This window comes from Trichogramma pretiosum, unplaced genomic scaffold, assembly GCF_000599845.2.
Source record: "Trichogramma pretiosum strain Unisexual culture from Peru unplaced genomic scaffold, Tpre_2.0 scaffold1, whole genome shotgun sequence".
Lineage (NCBI taxonomy): Eukaryota > Metazoa > Arthropoda > Insecta > Hymenoptera > Trichogrammatidae > Trichogramma > Trichogramma pretiosum.
The window spans coordinates 2,326,506-2,346,413 of NW_019641703.1; positions in this window are offsets into that span (position 1 = coordinate 2,326,506).

The window sequence follows — 19,908 nt, forward strand, 5'->3', positions numbered from 1 at the left end:
GTGTACGGACGTGTGCACGGCGCGTTCTATATTCGTGTTATAAGCTGTGTATTGCCGCTGCTGCTGCTTTACATGACGCACACACGAAAGGGCTTCTCGATGGTGCGCGCGCGCGCGCTGGCTCGTAATACTCGAAAAATTATCCGGCCAGGCGCGATGATGATTCCCCGGCTGCTTCCGGTGTAACGTTGTGCGTAGTAGTAATAAGTAGCAGTAGCTGCTGCGGCACACTATATGGGCGCAATTATTTTTACCGATAAATATGCGTAATACGCTCGTGCGTGGCTCTACGCCGCCGATAAATATGGTTCCGTGGATTTAGATCGGGTCGCTGCCGCTGCGAGCTCCGTACATATATATTCGACGCAGACCGCGTGGCTAATTGATGATTTCGCAATTATCGGCGCGGCCCCGGTGAGTCGTGTGCACCTAGCTGCGCAGAGCGGTATCCTCTATATATTGAACGGGGTATCGAAGCGATATATATCGCGCACCGCTGCCGCTACACTACCACCTCGCGTGTATCGAGTCGTAATAATAGCTATACGCGCTTCTCTCCCAGGCAACGACGGCAGCGGCAGCATCAGGTAGCGCGCACCAATACCCATAGTAATGGTATCGAAGGCTAATTAAACCGCGTAAATCTTCATCGCTGCGCGAGCCCACGAGCGCGTATATATATACGGGTTGCGAAAGGTTGGAGGAATTGTGTGCACGAAGGCTATACGCACGTCTCTGGGCTATATTAGAGCGAGGAAGAGTCGCGTCGTTAGACTGCGCGCGGTTTAATCGCGTATCTTCCACTCGGGTATGCGCTCGGCGTACATACACACTTACGGGATATTATTATTTCTTCTCTCTCTACGGGGGATCGAGCAGAGACACGCGCGACATGAATTTTTCTTACCGAAAAAAAATTAGCCGAATGGCACGACGTTTATTCGACTCGTCGCCTTTATATATACTCGCCTCTATATAATACTAATAACAATTCTATATATATTTCTACCCGGGCTGCTAAATACGCCGGGGCACATTTCGCACGATCAAGAGTGGGTGCTAATAAAATGAAAATCATAAGGAAAATATTGAGCGTTTTTATTGCCCTCTCTCACTCCTCGCGCTCTAATGAAAGTGTTTCTAATGTTCGCTGAGTGCTCCGCACACACATACCACGCCTCGATACATAAGTACATAATAAAATTCATATTATAGTATAGTGAGTATATGGAGTGAGATTCAAACAAGCGGGGCGCGAGCCGGAGTATTCGATTCGGGTTTATATGGAAGCTGTAGTGAGAGAGAGAGAAAGAGGAAACGACTGCGGGCGGCTACACCACCGCAGCACAGCCAGTGCCTGACTTTGCTATACAGCGTATATAGGCTATCACATGGTATTTCGAGTACTTTTCTCAGCTGTGTGTACGTGTGTGCAGTTAAGTAGAAGACGTTGCGCAAGGCAGGCGAGAAAGAAGAGAAGAGTATAGAAGAAGAAAAAGAGACGAAGGAAGAAGAAGCTATTAAAGCCCGTTGATTGTATCGAGAGCAGATACACTCGAGTTTAATTTCGGTCTGGGTCATTGCTCTTCATCTTTACGCGCTTTATTGTCATCTCGTAAAAACACAGAGAGCTAGCTCGCAACGAGATGTGTTGTAACGTATATAGTAATAGCGAGAAAGGACGGCGCGGACTTTACGGAGCCCCGCCGAGTAAGTAAGTAGTACTGCACAGACGTACTCTCTTCGCGCGAGTTTAAATAAATCATGCGATGCGATTCGGCGTATAAAAAAAAGGACGATATAAATGTACATATCGTGAAAAGACAGCAGCTCCTCGAGTTCACTGCGCTGTGTGCACCACCATCGCTCTAACATATCTTCTTCTTCTCATATGTATGTATGTACAAAGTACCATTGTACATATGTGTGTGCAGTGCGGATAGACAAGCGAAAAATTTATAGGCGTTTTCTCTTCTAGGTATACGGCATCAGTAGAAGTAGCAGTAGTAGTGCGATAGCCCGGGGCAAACTCTCACGCGGGTGAAGCTTTTTCACTTCTCTCATCGCTGCTGCTGCTGCTCTACCCTTTAACATTTCTCCCCTCCTCTGCACGGGCTCTTTCTCTCTTGCTTTCCTCGTCTCTCTCTTCAGATCCGCTAGAAGCTATCGCGTACAGCTACGACTAGAGCTGCAAACACACACACACACATACAGTTCGCGTGTACATTGTGAGCTGCTGCTGCAGCCGAGAGCTTGGAGAGACTAGCTTGTTCACTCTGTACTAGCATTTACCTTTTATATACGTATACACGCACATCGTAGCTGCATCTATCTACTTATTCTCGTTTGTGCGTACATAAACTTTCCGATATCTCGCGTCGCGTCTGCAGCAGCTCGCACAGCAAACTTTCTGAATGAAAATCTTCCTCTCTCTCTAGTACTAGTCTTTGTGTTTTTCGACTGCGAAACTCACTCTCTGGCTTCTCTGTACTCGTAGTTAAACGCGTCGCGCCAGAAAAGTGCCTCGTTCCAGCAGCAACAGCAGCGCCAGCTCTTAATAATTATTTTTTACGAGATGTGTCACGTGTGTTTTTGCGCTCGAGGGTGCCCACGCAGTGTAATACATATACGCGTTCCCATATATAATACGACTACTATACGGCCGATTTATCGCTCGGCGATCCCAAACTGTTATACCGTTCGGGGCAAAATAATAATTCGGTTTAATGGAACAAAGTCGTAAAAAAAAGTCGCTAGACGTATCCCCGAAGAGAGCCTACACACACACATATGTGTGCGCGCAAGTCGAGGCTCAAGGTTCGCGAGACAGAGAGAGAGAAGCAACGGATCGATATGAATATTCATACAAATATACATGTATAATAAAACATATGTCAGGAGACTGCGAGCGCAGCAGAGAGAGAGACGCGGTGAAGAGGAAGGCGAGAGGAGGAGGAAGGAGGGAATATATATCGTAAAAGCCAGAGCGCCTAGAGAAGAGCAAACGTTCGCTCGTGCAAGCACACACACATACATGCACACACGAGCACACAGAGACAGAGCATAGACATAGAGCAGCAGCTCGAGGAAGAAGAAAATATATCCGGCTCTCGGTCGTCCACCTCCTCCTGTCTCTCTCTCTCTTCTCTCTGTCTCTGTCTACTTTCAACAGTACTGGTGCTGTGCGCGCGGCAGGCAGGCAACAGCGGCTTCGATATTGATCCGTTGCCGCCGCCGACGCTGCTGCTATAGATATATATATGCAGTATAATGCTGCCGCCTCGCGCGCGCCTCGTTCTCCGCTGCTGCTGCTGCTGCTGCACACGCTGATGCCGGAGTAGTATGCACCGCATACATACATACTTATATATAGGGCCTGACTGCATGATGCAAGAATTGCTATATAGTCTCTCTCTGCTATGGCGTATACGGCACAAAGTGCAGAAACACATACACACACGTACATGCATATCTCACACGTACACAGGCGAGAGAGAGAGCTTGGATTATTACTTGTACCGGTACTATGCTGCTGCTGCTGTCTCGCAGACAAGGAAACAAGCCGCACACACTGCATGGGCCAATGTGCCGTACAATATACTACCACTACCACTACTACTACTATACTGCAAAGCCCTCGCGCATCGCAGCTGCATATACACACATAAGTAGTATCTACATAGACAACACACAGCTCCATGAGCCGGAGTTACTATCATATCGACGTTGCATTATGTATGTATAGCTCGGTTCAGCTAAATCTTCTCTCTCTCTCTCGCTCTCTTCGCCTCCCTCTTGCACTGCCGCTGTTGCAGCTACTCCGCACTCCGCGCGTCCGTATGTATCTCGTGCCAGCTTTTGCTGCCGCTGCTGCTGCTGCTCCTGGATTGACTTCTTGCCGATTCGGTTCGCTGCTTTCTTTCTTCTTGGCAGCTCCGAAAAATATTCGTCGAGCTCGGCGGCTGTTTTCTGCTGCTACTACCCCCATAGTCTTTTGCTTCTTTCCTTTCTTATTTCTTTTTTTTTTTTCAACTTGTTCTCTTCTGTTTTCCGTCTTTCTCTCTCGCTCTCCCGTGCCTCTACGTACAAAACACGTAAACACGTGCATTATAGATACGTGCGAGAAAAGACGCGTCTCGCGGGAAATTTAAAGCGCGCGAGGACTCGCCTCCACCCACTCATCTCGACCTGCTGCGCAGCTCCGCGAATCACCCATATACACATCCACGCGTACATACATACATACATACGATACGAAGAGAGAATTCGAAAGAGAGAGAGCGAAAGAAATGATTGCTCCGCGTTCGTGCATTTTTAATTTCAAGTCACTCTTACTCAGCGAACATAACGACGACAGCGACGACGACGACTGCACGGAACGGAATCAAGATACAGCAGCATGTCTAGACTATACGATTCTACGGTTTCTATATACCACTACATGTAGAACGAGAGAGAGAAAGAGAGACTTGGGACCGAGTTAATTTTTCAGCCAAAGTCTCCGAGTAGCGCGAGCGCAAGCTCTAGAGGAGGAGGAGGAGAGCTGGAAAAAGTTTTCTACGATGTTAATTTAAAATTTCAGTACAACCCGCGCGCGGCAGCGGCAACTGCCGGAGCGAACGTATATATACTACTACTACTACTACTACTACTACTCGCGCTCTCAACTCTCTCGCAGCCAACTGTCCTTTTTTTTTCTTCCTCGCTCTTTCCTATACGTATATCCTGGCGAAACCGCGATAGTCTCGCTTTGGTGTTTTATCGAACGCCGGAGCGAGCTATATATACATATACGATATACATATAGTTACCGCGATAGCAGTCTATGTACACTCACACACATACACATACACATTTATAGTATGCACACGCAGCAGTAGACCTGCACACGGACGAGCGCGGGCAGGACACAGAAAAGTCGTGAACGCGCGCGCGGAGCGTAGAGCTGCTGCTCGTGTGCGGCTGGCTGCGCCGCGTGTTGTACCTACTACGCCAGTGAGCGGCGTGCACGAATGGAACGTTATTACGCGGGAGTACCTACAGTGTGAATATTTCAGTGTTCAGTTTGCGCTGCCGCCGCCGCCGTTGCCGCAGTAGCAGCAGCAGCAGCATAGCAGCCCTTTGTACTGTTTCTGTACGCGAACGCACGTTTTGTTAATTAAATTTCGCGCTCGCAGACCTCTACGCATACACGCGGTAGTTACAGTATATACCTAGTGCCCAGGTAAATTGAATCTAGCTTATTTTCTCACCTACTCTTTTCTCTCTCTCCATGCCCTGTAGCTTGGCCTGTCTTCTCTTTTCTCCCGTTCCTCGTCCCCGACACGAACTGTGCGGACTCTTTTTTGTACTTTTCCTTTATTTTATTTTTGTTCACTTAGTTTTTTTGTTTTTTTTTCTATTAAACTGAAATTTTCCTCGCACCCCCTTGTATCCTTTTATTTCTTTTGTTTCATGTACATGGGTCTCTCTAGCTGCTGGTTATTATAACGAAACATTCGCTCCTGTTTAAATTGGAATAATAATAACAGATGCACGTATACGAGCTCGCTATGATATAAGCGCGCGTAAAAGTTACGTGAATTATCTCCGCATCGAAATTATTATCACTATCATCGTCATTATTATGATTTTTATTGTTATAACAACTGATCGAATGTATGCATGTGTCATCCTTGTATAGCTGCGCGCCGCACAAAGCTCTGACTTTGGGCTATTTTCACTGAAGCACAAGCTGCACGTACACTATGTGCAACGGTACAGTCGTTTTATGTTTGTTCGCTTCGCGCTGCAGCAACGCGCGACAGCTAACAGCGCAACGGTGGCGGCAGCGGCAGCAGCAGCAAATGAAGAAAGAGAAAAAACGAGACTTTATCAGCTGAGAGATTTAACGAGTATCGCATGTACGTATAGACAGAGAAAGAGAGTAGCGTATGTCGCGCCCTGTTAATTGGCCACCGCCAGTAGTATATACCGATTGTCTCTCTCGTCGTCGATTTTTCGTAGAAAACCCTGTTGCACATTTTTTGCATACTCTCTTCTCTCTCTTCGTATATGCGCCTCTCTCTAGGGCTCGGTGCAGTTACATATATACACACACGGAGCCATTACTCTTCGCCATCAGCTTCTCTTCTCCTTTCCTCTCTTATTCCGCGTGTGCTCCACACACAGCTTCCTCTCGTCGTCACCACCGCCGCCGTTGCTGCTGCAGCAGAGTCGGTTAAAAATATAACCCGAGAGCGAGAGCACCCATGCACCAGTGCTCTTTACTCTCTTTCAGCGGCCGCGCGTGCAGCTCTCTTTTTCGGTCTCTTAATTTTATACACTGGCGCTTCTCGCGCGGGCGCGCACTAATTTTTCGTCAAAAAATCGGCTAAAGCTCCGCAGCAGCAGCAGACATGCAGACATGCAGAGTGCAAGCGCGCGCGGCCTATATTTTCTCCAAAGCTCTGTGTGCTGCGTGTTACACACGCTCTTCCTCAATTTCTCTTTGCTCTCTCGTACATATACATGGCACAGTGCGCACATCAAAAAGCAGCAGCATATAGTAGCCAAGGTGGATTGATTTATCTGCCCCCTTGCGCTCTGATCGTGCCGTGTCGAGCGGACGAGTTCGCATCCTTTGCAGCAGCAGCAGCAGCTCTCTTTGGCAAGTGTATATTTACACCGGGAATACAAGGAGTGCGTTTTACCGAGTCAACGAGTCGTGCTGCCTGCCTGACTGCAGTATTACCGCTACGGCTGCGATTCGAACTCTGCTCGGCCTTTGTGCTGCAGTGCAACACGAGAGATAGATAGAGTGAGACAGAGAGAGAGAAAGAGCTGCTGCTATGCGCTTCGCTGTAATTTTCGTGTCGCTCGATTATTTCGGCTTTCGGCTTTCCGCTCTCTCCTCTCTCCTCTCCTATATACCGGCCGCTACCGCCGCTGCTACCGACGCTTTTTCTCTTTCTTCGCAGTGTGACCGCAGTGAAAAATGTCCGATGCTATCTTCCTCTCTCGCGCGCGACTCTCTCTCGACTTTTACGCTAAAGGGTTGAGCAAAAGAGGTAAAGTAAAAAAAAAAGACTAAAGAAAGAAGAGGAGAGAGAGAGAGAGCTCGTGAAGCGAAAAAGAGAGAACAAAAGGATTTATTGTGTGTTCGCGCGCGGCAAGACTGTACATTACATTATGCGGGTATCAAGGACTTTTTAATAGATCTTGCCGTTTTATCATTTTATAAAACTTATAAATTTTTTCGCGCCTCGTAACAGCTATGGTCATAATAATATAGGTATAGCGCGCGCGCACAAACACACACACACACACACACACGAGAATATAAGGAGGGTGTAGGAGAAAAAATGCACGCGCGCGTATAATACGTGCATGGGGGCATTCAACAAGTCTCGTATATAGTGGTATATAACGTCGCGCTGCTACTTTGATCATCTTGTTATAATTTACGATCGTGGCATTATGAAATCGTAAAAAAAATCCTACGTATTACCGGGGCGCGCATTGCACACACACACATACACACGCGGGCGCATATACCTATAATATATAATAACTGCCTCGTGCTCCTATAATAATTCGCGAGCTCGCGTCGTCCACCATCGCGCGCACACACAACCCTCTAGCCGTATGCAACGGGTAGAGTCGTTGAGAAAAAAAAACGAGGGAACGAGACGACAACGACGATATTTGGCATTACCGCACACGCGAAAGGAGAAGAAGCGAAGAAGAATAATAATAAAAAGAGGAGGCAAAGAAGAAAAAAAAGCGAACGGAGATAATGATGATGATGACGATATAAAAATCATAGCTCCGCGCGGCGCGCACATGTTGGAGTATGCGCTGCGCGCACTTACATTTTTCCGCACGACGTAAAAGCCAGTCGAGCGCGCGACGACGTTAGTATAGCATATGTATCTATATAGGAGTCTCTGGTTCTCGGGGCTGTGGTACGCGGCAGCAGCGGAGTACTCGGCAGTACTGCACCGCGCGCACAGATGAACGAGAGATAAAGCCTCTAGCGAGTATAACGAGAAGAAGAGGGACATTCGGGATTTCTTTGGCGCATGGCACGCACATACGTACACCCGCCCGCGAAGCGAGATGTTTATGGTTATGGCAGTAAAGCACGTCTCTCGTCCGCGCGATACTATAACCGCAAGCACGCACGCGCGCGTGTGCGTGCGACAAAGTTGAGAAAAAAAGGGCCGCCCTGACTGTGCACCAGCTCGCGGATCGTGCGCCTGCATATCTATACTTGCTCGAGCGCGTGCTACTGCGCACATGCGAGAACGAGAAAGAGAGAGAGAGAGAAAAAAAGTGAAAAAGCGATACGCAACATAACAAGTAGAAATCATCCCGCACATTTTAACGAGTGCGCCTATATACAGTATAGTGCGTTGGTATAAGAACAGGGCCAAAGAGAGGCAGAAATCACTGTTAGCGGGCCTGGCACATGCTATATAGTATACCCGAACGAGAGACAATTTGGTTTATTTTAGCGCGTTATACAGTACTACGTATGCGGCCCTGCACACTACACCGCTGCGCTGCGAGTTACAGACACACTCGAGTGCGTGCCACGAGAGCGCGGCGCGCGGGAAACACGAAAAACGAATAACAATCAAATCACGCAACGACCGTATACTTGCCCGTGTGCGCCTCTCCGAGAGTGCGTACGTACTTTTGTTGTTTTTTTCTTTTGCCTTGCTTCGTCTTCTTTTACACGATCCCCACAAGTCGTATATCCCCGCGCACGCACATTGCAGCGCAGCAGTAGTAGTAGTTATCGTAGGCGCCATTTGGAGTAGGCAAAAACAGCAGATAAGAATACGCAGAAGCTCTCTCTGGATTAAGATTTATACATTGAAGTGTTGTGTGTGCGTAAGCGAGCTCACAAGGGTGCGAAAGCGCCGAGTTTTCTCCGAAAATTTTGCTAAACGCATTTCTGTTTACATAAACTTGCGAGCTTGGCGCGCGTGTCGGCGTATAACAACAGACAGTGGCGAGCTTTGTGCGTGCTAGCTCGTCGTGCACACACGTCCGTCGCTCGTACGTATGGGTGTGCTTTTTGCTGCTTTCTGTCCATCGGCAGTATATGGCGGCGGCGTCGGCGAGAGGAAGAGGATGTCTCTCATGGGAGCGATGTATTCGTTTCTCGCAGCGTCTCTCTCTGGCTCTGCGGGCGTTGCTAATTTTACCGCCGAGGATCATGGCATCGCCGTGGCCGCCCGACCCGGGCTATATACGGCATTATATTATGCGGCATATATATATGCGCGCGAGGAATATGATTATAATACTGCGCAATCCACCAATAATATGTATTAATGGCTTATTTTCCACATTCGGGTCGGCCGCACCGACTCGAGCGTATTGCGTGCCTGGGCGATTTTTCACATATATCGCGCGACCAATGCGATTATATGGAGATTCATGCGTGCCCAAGTGCCCGGCGCGGGTATTAAATTCGGTACACACGCGCGCGCGTTCGAGAGCTGCAGGACGGATCATTTCGAGAGGCCGCCGCGTGTGTGCTGCTGCATGAAAGGGAAAATCAGCAGCTCCGCAAGTTCATCGATCTCTTTGATATGACCGCGCCCCGGGAAAATAGAAAAGATAAATAAATATAATAACGTATATAAAGACGCGCGGCGTGATGACGGATTTGGAGAGAAGAGAGGCACGACACACGCTCGCACGACACAGATGACGGTAGCGGTGGTGGCGCAATTGTTGTGCGTCTGCGTATTTGCTCCTGGCAAAGAGAGAAAGAGAGAGAGAGGAAAAATAAATATTAAGAAAAATATAGAAATCGTAAGGCCGAGCACGCGCCGATTTCGCCGCCGGACGACGACGTTAATGAAAAATATCCTTACGTATTATTGTTATTTGGAGGGTTTGGGGGGAAAGGGGAGATCGTCGGCAGAAGATATGACGAGTATGTGCGATTCTCTGCCGCTGCTAGCTCCTATATATGTGTGCACGCCAGCTTATACACACACACACCAAAAATGCCTAGAGCACACACAGCGGCAGTGGAATCGGGCAAAGCTGCCAAGATCGGGATTAACGCCTCGCGCTTATGACCACCAACCAATGCACACACGGTCAACTCTACTACTGCTGCTGCCTAGAGGTTGCTTGGACGACGGCTCTATTATACGGAGCTGCTGCTGCTGCACAGAAACTATACGTATGCGCGCATAAAGAAGATTATATTTTTATTGCGCACATTATAATCGTTCTTTGTGACTGCCCGACGACTCTTTGTGGGCCGTTCGCCTAATATTTATACTACGCGAAAGCAGAGAGTGTGGTAGGCCATTCTCTCTCTTTGTGTGTGCGAGTTGGTTGGGACCGCGTGCATTTTTACGATCGGTTCATCGAATAAGTCTTGGAGAAAAATGTGTCCGCAAAAGCACAGTTGACGATGGAAAAATTCACTTAAGGTTAATACCACTTAATCCGCCAGAAATGCTACGTTTTTATTCGAAAAATAATATTTTGGGAGATAAACTAGCTTTGCGATTCTTCTTCTTTTTTTTCAAAATTTTGCAGCTGGTGGCAAGAGAGCAAAAGATATACGATGGTTATATGCGAGAAGAGCTATGTCATTCAAAACATCACAACGATGATTGAAAATTAAGCGTACGCACGCAGTTGAACGAAGTATGATGGGTGCCATCGTATAAACCCGGGCGGCGCTCATGGGACAGATTTGTGCGTTTGCGTTGTAGCAGTAGTAGTAGTATATGACAAACGCGATATTCCGCTGGTGCCGAACGAGTACACGAAGCGGCAGCAGCAGCAGCGGCGAAGTAGAAGTGGTGGTGGTGCATATAGCAGCAGCAACCCTAAAACCAGTCAATTAGGTTGAAAGCCCATCGAGTATAACGCGCTGCTGCTGCTTCTGCTGCTATATTATACCTACGATCGTATCGTATACTGACTTATAACCGAAGTTGTGCGCCAGGTATTTACTACAACTACCCGCATATTTGCCTTGTAAGTAATAGACAAGAATATTTTTCCGCTGCGCGTATTCACACGCGCGCAGACGCAGGTGCATGTACACCACTGCTATATGTGTGCACGTGTATTATACGAGCGAGTATGAATGGAAAAATAGACCAAGGTAACGTATACGTATGCAGATCGTCGTTTTCGCCTGTTAGTCTATATAGCTGTCGAGCAGTTGCCTCTCTTTCTCTTTTTTTTTCTCTCTCTCTCTTCGCATAGAGGGAAAAATGCCAATCCAGGAAAAACGTTGCGCTAACGCTCGCCGCCGCCGCTGCACAGCGCACCACCGAATGAAAATATCGCGTGCTGGGCGAAAGAGAGAGAGAGAGGAAAAAAAAAGAGAAGAAAAAAATTGGGCTAAAAGCGTCGTTACTCGTCGGGCCAAAAAACAGTAGCAACAGCCAACAACGAGCTGTATACTCGGAAATGCAAGCGTAAATACCCCTTGTGCCCTTGCGATAATTAAGGCAATATTCTTTAGCTTCTAGCTACCGCGTGCGGCGACTATATGGTTGATATAAAACAAAACGCGGCGCACTTATACTCTGCTCCGCTGCTCGGGCATAGGAAATTAATCCCGCAGCAGACAATCGTAATAAACTCGGAGTAGAGAGAGAGAGCAGCGCAGCTATCTCGCTGTACATAGAATGAGAAAGATAGAGAAAGAGAGTCGCACATGTAATGCGAGTGCAAAGTCCTCTTGAATAAGTAACGGCTGGTGACCGCTTAAGTACAAGCAGAGCTCGGCGTCGGCGGCTGCTGCTGCTGCTGCTGCGGTGGTGGTGGACCGGTCTGTGCAGCCGCCGCCGCCGACGCCGAGGCCTGCTGACATACGGCACAGCGAGAATATGACTTGCTTTTATACAGACACACACACGGACACGCCAGCACATGCACCAATACATTTTCCCATGTAGCTACACATGTGCATGCCGAGTAAAATTCACTCGCCGCAGTTCTCTACTCTTATAATACCGAGAGCTCTGATAGCTGATACACTCCGTGCAAGAGTCACACATATACGTATGTATAGGATCGGCTGCATGATTAAGTACCTATTTAGTATAGAGAGAGAGAGAAAGAGAAGAAGAGATGCGGAGAAAAGAGTCGTGCGGAGTAGCCAAGTCACGATGTGTAGTGTAGTCTTAGCCTCGCGCGCACACATATCTATACACACACACATTCACACATAATGAAAGATACATTCAAGCTCTTACATATATACTTCGGAGCTCTGCGGCTGTTTGTGCATGCGAGGCGATTTAAAAAAAGACATTTGATGTTAATCGCGATAGAGAGGGACTTTTTTTCACCCGAGTCAAAAGGAGGCACTACTACCACGGCACACGCTCAGCGGTATATCTGTGTATATAGGCAGAAAAATATGTATGTATGCAAGTGATATATACGTGTGCATATAAGTTACATACACCCACGGGCCCGTTTTTGCTGCTGCTGCTGCTGCCATGGAAAGAAAATAAGCGCGCAGCGATATATATATTTTTTGCAAAGTTGGCGAAACACGCGCCCAAGCTCGTCTTGTATTATATACACACGCGCGTAGCTTACAAGCAAGCAAGGCTCCGCGTATCAAGCTTATACTGCTACTATGCGCCATGAATACAAATTGCAATTGATTCCTCAAAGACACGCGTAGTACATGACGGATAGCGCCGTACATACAAGTATACGCGAAAGGGCTTGCTGCTGTTGCTGCTATTGTGTTGTGTAGCAGAGAGCCCCAGCGATCGCGTATCGAATTTATAAAACGAAATACAATATATATAATGTATATAATATCTCTCTGCGGTGTACGTATACTCTCTGCTGGCTAATTAGCTTGAAACAAAGCTCTCTCTCTCTCGCGATCGAAGTATATACACGAAGCGCCCAGGCATTAGCCGCCGTATTATATGCATGCAGCAGCAGCAGCAGTCGATGTGTACTCTCTCGAATTTTACTGCAGCTCGCGGTACATCGAGTTCGACTCCCTTTTCCTCGATATCGGTTGTTTCTGCTGCCGTTGCTGCAGCTATAACAACCATTGTGTTTTATTAAATGCGCATGGAGAGTAGTCGCTGTGTATGCGAGTCTCGGTACTACTGGTCGCGAGAGAGCTGCGAGTATTGCGCGCGCGGGGCACAACGCGGCTTTATTATAATTATTCGATTGATATTAACGAGTTGAAACACTTGTTTGTCCCAATGCGACTTCAAATAGGTGCAATAAACATCATCATTATCCACTTGCACGATCGCGCGTACTTGCCGAGCTAAATTTTCAATGTAGCTTTGCTCTCTCTCTCTGGCTATATAGTTGTGTGTACGCTCGCATATGGCTGTGTAACAACAGGGCGAAGCGCGCAGAGAGCTCGTCGACAATCATATAAGAGTACGTGTGTGTGTACAGCGACTCTCTTCGGGATGCATTTGTAATTGCACGCACAGTCGACGCTCGGCGAAAATATAATTGAAAAACGTAATAATGATCCTGGCGCGTATATTACGCATTGCCGCGTATGCGCTGCACCTCGTATACGCCGTGCGCCAAGCTGCTTCCTATATAATAATCAACTGTATATAGCTTCTCGAGAGAGCCGACGAGGCCCCCGTAAATACATAATATATGCAATCGATCCATATAAATGGACATACACGCATATACAAACGCATAAGCACACGTGCAAATACATAAGTAAGCGCATAAAGGTGTATTATGCTGTATTATGAACCGAGACTTGTTATATTGGCATTGTGTAAGCTGTGCAATACACTCCAAGTGCTTATAATATAAGAAATATGTAGCGAAGCAGTGGCAGCTCTTTCGTTTTTTCTATGTATATGTCGCGTGCATTCATACACATATATACCTAGAGCCAACGCCGTCGCTGCTGCGCCGGTATAAGTGCACTTTTCGCATTGTGCTCGAAGCGACAATCGCGCGCTGCACACAGGCGCATCTGTTACTACCACTACTGCTCTTATAAATTTGATCGTGAAAAAAATAAGACGCGAGAATCGACGGAAAATCGCGCAAAATAATTTTTTCATCTCTTTTTGATTGCGCGTGTCGTCGAAATTATTATTTCTCGTTTTGGCGTCTCTCTCGTATATAATAATTGCGCCCACGTACGTATCATATTATATACCATGCCTGCTTTGCCTTCTTCCTCAAATGGGCCGGGTTGTCATCGCATTGTTATTTTAAAAAAAAAAAAAAAAAGTATATAGCGCTTCGCGTCGTCTACCTGTTTGTTTGCCCTGGCTAATACACAAAAGAATACGAAGAATTTAATAATGAGCGTACCATGTATGCGCGCGCGCCCGCGCTATACGAGGATATAAAATATTATCATATCGGAGTGTGCGGCATTTTTCATTCGGCGTTGTAAATATACACGCAGAGAGCAGAGCAGCGCCGAATGAAAAGAGAATGAATCATATAATGTCCGCGCGCGAGTCTCGCACTCAGACTAACGCACACTACTGCTCGGGCAGCAGCAGCTCTTTCTCTCTGTCTCACCGCGGCACTCGTGTCGTCGCCATGGAATTTTAATGAAAAAAGAAATCAACAAAAAAAAAGTAAATAAAAAAAAAGCAAATATAAGGAGGAGGCGATATCATTAGAAATTCGTCTCCATCGCAGCAGATCACGTCGGGTATAAATGTGAAACAGATCCGCGTTTGCATACTTATCGCGGCGCGAGGTTGTTCCGCAGCAATCGTACAAAAGGCGAGGACGACGACAAGCAAAGGACGTTCTTCGTGCGGTATACACGATTTCGCCATCATCCATCGTGTCATTAATATTTTATCGATAAAAAATATGAGAGTGCATCATCGTAAACTTAATTTCCCTGCAGCGCATAATATATGCGTGAATCATTCGGTTCGATTTTCATACGCGGATAATGTGCCTGCGCGTAAACCGGGGCACTGTATAATGCAATATGGCGGGGTATGCGTGCACACACACACACACGAGTGCGCGCAGTACCTGTATATACTTTTCTTCACGCGAACTGCACCAGTGCCACGCGCCCGGCGCGTACTGTACCCCATGTATATACTCGCGCGTGTGTACTCTCGTACTGCGCGAATGTGTAATTGCACGTGAAAATTGAAAATTCTCTCTCTCTCTCTCGTTCTCTCGGGGTATATAGGCAATCTGAGCCTGGCGATCGGTGTTGAAATTAATTAAAGCTCCGTAATAGCGCACGCCGCACAACGGCAGTCAGCTTTCATTTTCTTTTTTACTCTTTTTTTTCTGCTGCCGCTGCTGCTGCTCTGTCGCACAGGAGTTATATACCAGGGCGCACGTGAGCTTACACACACACACACACACACACACACACACACATATATATATGGTACGTCGAGTCCAAATAGTGCGTGCGTGCCGCGGCGCTCGACGTACTCTCGTGCATTATATATTGCGCGCCGGTGTACGCCACCGTCGCTGAGGTCCGCCGCGCCTGCAGTCGCCAGAGCCAGCTAGCTGCTACCCACACCAGCAGCAGCAGCAGCAGCAAGTATATGGGCTTCCTGTGTGCAGCTACACAGAGCCCAAGCCCAAGCAAGCTCGACAACTGCGACGACTATACACGCGAGCTTTATAAATATATACGTGCAGAGAGAGAGCCGGTGGCAGCAGCAGCAGCAGCAGCAGCAGCAACGAGCTCGTAAAGCTATGCTATATTGTGGCGCGAGGACTGCTGCAGCCTACGACAAGGTATATGCACTGTATATAATACATATAACGAAACTCTCCGGCAAAGCGACGACACCGAGGCCAGAGCTCGAGCCAATGTATATATGTATGCGAAAAAAGCCCCCGACGACGACGTCGGCTGACAGTTGCGACGACCAGTTGCGAACACGAGCAAAAGCTAGCTCTCTGCAGCGCGCGAACGAACGGCGACCCGAGCGAGCGAGCGAGAGAATCGTAAATAATTCATGTCATCTCGAGACTCCGGAGTCGTACTACGCTCGAGCGAACCCGGCGCAAAGACGCGCTGACGATGATGAGTCAATTTCACGGATATATCTCTCACACCTATCTCTCGCTCTTTCTCTCTCTGTTTCGCTCGTCGACACACAGTATAAATACGCAACAGCAGCAGCAGCAGAAACGGTGACGACGATCTACCTCGTTCTCGGGCTCTATATATTTCTAATTAAAATGTAACACTTTTTTTCTTTGCGAGTCGTTGCGAGTATTGCGCCACCCGGCAAACACACACATGCACGTTCGTATGTATCAGAGATATACTACACAGCTCTACACGTATGTATATAATATTATGAGCTCTCGATGTTATACGGATGTATTTCATGCTTTATGACTCGAAATATTCATGAAATAACGAGTTGCAGCAGTTCTCTCTCTCTCGTCCCGACGTAGAGTCGGGACTGTTAAACTGTGTGCGCGCGCGCCCGTCTATGTATATGCGCGCTGTACATTATACATGTGTTGTATACGCGGCCCCGAGTATGGTATACGGCTTGTTGTTGCTTATACACACTGCACTGCGCCCAGAGAGAGAGAACGAGTAAAGGTATATACCGTACAGCACACACACACACACAGAGTGCAACTGCGAAAATATTTCGCGCGAGCGCACGAGAGAGACCGCGAGAAAGTGATAATTTATTAGACGTGCCTTGTCCGACCCTCGTATATATATCTACGCGCGGTGCGTTATACTACGTACGTTATATGCGTTTGCACTTTGTGAATGGGTGAAAAGTTTTTGATGAAATTTTCAAATGCCAACCGGAGAGAGAGAGAGGAAAGAGTTAGAGAAAAAGACTGGCAAAAGGGGTGGATGCGGGAGGAGAAAAAAGGATCGAGGGTGAGTGAGATGGAGAGAGAGAGAAAGAGAAAAGGGAGGAAAAATGATCGTTTTAAATGCTCCATTACATTAATTCGGATAAGTAAATATGCGTCATTTTCAAAGAAGTAGATTTAGAGAATCACCGTATATAACGGCGCGCGTGCATACTACTCACGAGCAGCACCGGCTAGCTAGTGCTGCTCTATGGTGCATGTGCACGTAGGAAGCCATAAATAATAAGAGGAATCGTGGAGAGTCTAGAAAGAGAAAGAGAGAGAGGGAGAGAAAAAGAGACTAATTTATCGAAGAGCGCGATTTGGTCGATGACGCCCTTTAAATCAGGCGCAAAGAGAAGAAAGAAAGGGCGAACGAGCGGAGGTGGAGAAGGAGGATAGAGAAAGCTTATATAGTATATGGCAGTCGCCTCTATGGTGGTGGCGGTGCAGCAGTCGTTTGCACGAAGCGCGCGCAAGCTCGCGTGCGTCATTATTCATGCGAGAGAGGGAGGAAGAAAAAAAACAAGAAGAAGAGATGGGATCTATTAAAATAGGAGAGGAGGAAGAACAACGTGGCGTTATTCGCAGAGAAATTTATACGGTGACACACATACAAGCACGACGTCGTCGTCGTCGTTGTTTCTACTTTTGCAGCGCGCACGAGCATGATGCACTTGCACAAGTGTACAACACACGAGAAGCAGCAGTACGGCGTATAAAATGCAAACACACCTTTGTCATAACTATTTAGATGCGAAATATATAAAGAAAAAGAGAGAAGCAGCAAGAGGGAAGGAAGGAGAGAAGAGGAGAGAGAGATTGCGTGAAGGGCAACATCTATCTAGGTTAAAATTTGAATGAAACTTTGTCGAGAGAGAGAGAGAGTCATGTGTGTATGCATACTCAAAAGGCAGTGGAGTTGTAAGAGCTTTAAAACGTTTCAAACCCTATATACGCTCTGCTATACGTGTGCTGTACAGAGTACATGGCTGCCACGGCGCGTCGCGCACTCGCTCGCTGCACTTCATCTCCCGGAAATTCGCGGCGCAACTCGATATGCTTTTAAAGCTTTGAAAATAATTTTCTGCTCTTTTTCATTTCAAAAACCTGCGTGCCTTTCTTGTGCAATTTTTTTCCTTTTTTTTTTTTTTATCTCCACACAATAAAGCCCCGGCTTGCGTTGCAGCGCGAGCGCCACGCCGCGCGCGTGCCCCCATGGCTGGCTTGTAAACGAAGACTAATTTGCTCGTATATGAAAAAAAGAAGAAATTAACAAAAAAAAGGAGGGTCGCGCGCGCAGAACTCTGGCTGGTTGGCTGGCTGGCTGGCTGGCTTGCTTGTGAAAATTTCAAAAGGAATGCAGAAAATTTCCAACCACTCGTTGAGGTTTTTCAATCTTTTCGCGACGATAAAAAAAAAAAAGAAAGAAGGAAGATACAAAAGCAAAAAAGTACATCATGAGCTTGCAGCAGCAGGCCAAAGCTAAAAATATCTTTCGCCTCTTTTTCACCACCATGTGAACGAGTTAATTTTTTTTCATCTCTTTCTTCACTTAGCACACGGAGATAAATTAAACTTTTTCACGGATAATTCGCAACGATCGAATGAACCTCGGGAGGGTTGAAAAAGCGCTTGTCTACCGCGCGCGTATGTTCGGTCTGCAAGCTCGGTGTTTGCGCATGTGTGTATTCCGCACTATTGCGGCAGCGACGCGACGACACAGAGAGCAGCAATATCAAACAAATGAATCAAGCTCATGAAAATAAATTTTTCGACGACTGCAGGCGCAGCAGCACATGCTGTTTCATTCTCGGTGTGTGCGGCGCATATTTGAAGAGCCACCGAGCGCATTACGGAAGGTTTGGCCCTACTGCTATATACTACTACTACTACTTACTATGTGAAAAACGAAAAGAAAAAAACGAGGGAGGGAGAGAAAAAAATTGCAGAAGAGGGCAAAAGGAAAGGGCAAAAAACTCGCCTGGCTGCTGCTGCTGCACAGGAGAATGAATGAGAAAATAGAGGATTGAAAAAAGACTGATAAAGAAAGGAAGGAAGGAGGAAGAGAAACGGTGTATGTGTATGTGTGTGCAGAGGAGGCGATGGCTCCGCAGAAGCGGCAGCAGCATCGAGTCAATCGTTGTTCAACAGCAGCAGCAGGCACAGCACACACAGAGCGAGATCGTGTCTGGGCATGCGCGTGTGCACTACTCGCGTATTTATCCGAGGGGAAAAGCCAACCGCGCCGCCGTCGCGTCTTTAGGGCGACTGCGCACATAGCGATGTGCCAGTCGAACGCACACACACACACACACACACACACACGCACTACGAACACACGAGTGCATCGACTCGGTATACGTGTGTGGTTCTTTAATTTCAATTGCGTTAGACCATTGGAAATCCGCCGACCAAACGAATACGGGGGGGTAGGTTGAACGAGCTCGACAATCTTTGGATTTACCTGCCGCCGCTGCTATGAGTTTCATAAATGGCCCGAGGTCAAAGCACATATGCTCTCTTATATTCCTCCAACGGAGAATGAATCACCAAGCGGTGGTAGGGAGCGCGAGTGGGAGCTAGCTATAGCAGCACACGAGAGGAGAACAGGGAAGGAGGGAGCGAGAGGGCGAACGAACGAAAGAAACGAGAGAACAGAGAGAGAGAGGAAAGAGAGAAGCTTTTAGATAACGACTTTTATGGTATATACATTATAAATTGAGATTTTACATCTGCAACTGATGGACTCTTATATGTGCGCGTTTGCGAGCAGAAAAAAAGGGATAAATTTCACAGAGGCAGAAGGATAACAGGCTTTTTGTTGAAAAATGCTCGCGATTTTACGGCCTAATGAGATAAGGCTGCTGCTGTAACTGCGCGACTGGTTCGAATCACGGCTAATAGCACAAGTAGCTATATATCTGTACGCTAACAATGTTTTAATGCGTATATAGTAGCAGATATACACGGCCATATATACACACATACATACGCGTTTATATACAGCACACAATGTGCATATATACAGTACTACTAGCAGTAGCAGCAGATACGAGC